Source organism: Ochotona princeps, chromosome 2 (assembly GCF_030435755.1).
Source record: "Ochotona princeps isolate mOchPri1 chromosome 2, mOchPri1.hap1, whole genome shotgun sequence".
NCBI lineage: Eukaryota > Metazoa > Chordata > Mammalia > Lagomorpha > Ochotonidae > Ochotona > Ochotona princeps.
In genome coordinates this window covers 121,233,886-121,236,178 of record NC_080833.1, presented here as the reverse complement: position 1 = coordinate 121,236,178, position 2,293 = coordinate 121,233,886, and positions in this window count along the sequence as shown.

Genomic DNA, 2,293 nt, shown 5'->3' with positions numbered 1-2,293 from the left:
AATGGTCTCCCCAAGAAACTGATGAACTTATCTGGACAATAAGATGCTGGACTTTATGCCTCGTAGATGCTTCCAATGAAAGAATCTCAACTGAATTTGAACTGTGGTAATGCAGCAGGGTGGAGGAATCCACCATAGGTGGGGGGTTGGGAGGTTTGGGGAGGGGTGGGGGGAATCCCAGTACCTATAAAACCGTGTCACATAATGCAAGGTAATCAATAAAAAAAATTATTAAATAAAAAAAACCAGTAAAATAAATATTAAAAAAAAAAAAAACATTTAAGGGTTTATTCCCCAAATGGCCACAACAGCTGGAGCTGGGCCCAGCAGAAGCTCGGGGCTTCTTTCGGATCTCCCATGTGAGTGCAGGGGCCCAAGGACTTGGACGGTCCTCCACTGCTTTCTAGGCATATTAGCAAGGAGACGATCAGAAGTGGAGCAGCCAGCATTCAAATGGCATTCACATGGGATGCTGGTGCTGTAAGCAGCAGCTTAACCCACAGTGCTGGCCACATACATATAGTTACTTTTAAAACTTGGCACTTGGTTGAAAATCCAGCATTTACTCTCTTGTTTGTTGAAATGTGTATGTTAATTGCCATTTCACCTTCTTTCCAATAAAATAATTTCTCATCTTGCCTCCTTGGCATATCGCTGGGTGGAGGGCTGTCCAGTGATGGAATTCATGAAGTTCCTCCTGATGATACATTAGCACAATGTCATTAGACCAAATTGTCTCCAGGGCATAGAGAGATGTTACTGTGGGGGCCCAGAGTGATGATTCAGTGGCTAAATCCTCACCTTGCACACTCTGGGATCTCATAGGGATGCCAGTTTGTGCCCCAGCTGCTCCACTTCCCATTAAGCTTCTTGCTTATAATCTGGGAAAGCAATAGAGGATGGCCCAAAGTCTTGGGACCCATGTGGGAGATCTAGAATACGCTCCCGACTGCTGACTTCAGATCACTCAACTCTGGCTGTTATGGCCATTTGAGGAGTGAACCTGCAGATGGAAGATTTTTCTGTCTTTCCTTCTCTCTATAAATCTGATCCGATCTGCCTTTCCAATAAAAATAAATAAATCTTGAAAAAAAAAAGAAAAAGAAAAGGATATCTCTGTGTAGGGTTATCTGATATGGATAAGACTTTTTTTTTTAAAGATTTATTATTTTTATTACAATGTCAGATATGCAGAGAGAGGAGGAGAGACAGAGAGGAAGATCTTCCGTCCAATGATTCACTCCCCAGGTGAGCCGCAACAGGCCGGTATGCGCTGATCCAATGCCGGGAACCAGGAACCTCCTCCAGGTCTCCCACGCGGGTGCAGGGTCCCAGTGCATTGGACCGTCCTCGACTGCCTTCCCAGGCCACAAGCAGGGAGCTGGATGGGAAGTGGAGCTGCTGGGATTAGAACCGGCGACCATATGGGATCCCAGGGCGTTCAAGGCGAGGACTTTAGCCGCTGGACCACGCTACCGGGCCCAAAAATAAATAAGACTTTTAATGTACAATTATTGGGCTGCTTCTAAGGGGTGTCCCTGGTTTCCTCCCTCATTCAACCTCACAGTCTTCCCTTCTTTGTCCCTTGGGAGAAGACTGAAGCATGGTACTTTTACAAGGCACTCATTCTCCCAGCCCCGTAAGTTGTTTGCCTCACCTACGTCCTGACCCTGGTGGCCAGAATTCAAAACCAGGCTTTGAAAAAATTATGTAAAAGTTTTGGATTACTAGGTAATACATACATATTTTAAAGAGATTTCAATGCCACATTTGAACACATATGTATATCCTAAGCTACCATACCAAGCAAAAAGCCATTCCATTTCCTTATCTTTTATTTTTGTTTGGAATCTACCATTTCCTCTGTTCTAATTCTTTTTTTTATTTTTTTTATTTTTAATACATTTTATTATCATTCTTATTATTTTATAGTACAGTTTCATATTCCCTTATCCCCTTCCCAGTTCCCTCCCTCCCAGTTCCTCTATATCATTACTAACATATAGTTCTTCATACTCAGTCATATGTCCGTCATTGCGGGCATAGACAATGGCAGAGAGTCCAGAATCCTACTGTCAAGATATAGTAAACAGTTTCATTGTAAGCCCATCTTTGTCTGGAAGTAGAAATGCATACCACACTGCATCCTCACATCTGAATGTTAGTCTCCATTTCACAGCTACTGTACGTCTTGATTTTAATTTCTTCAGCTACACATTAGTCATTTAGTAGCATGTTATTTAACTTCTTGCTGTTGTTAACTTCTCTTTTCTCCTGGATGTTGATTTTGTTC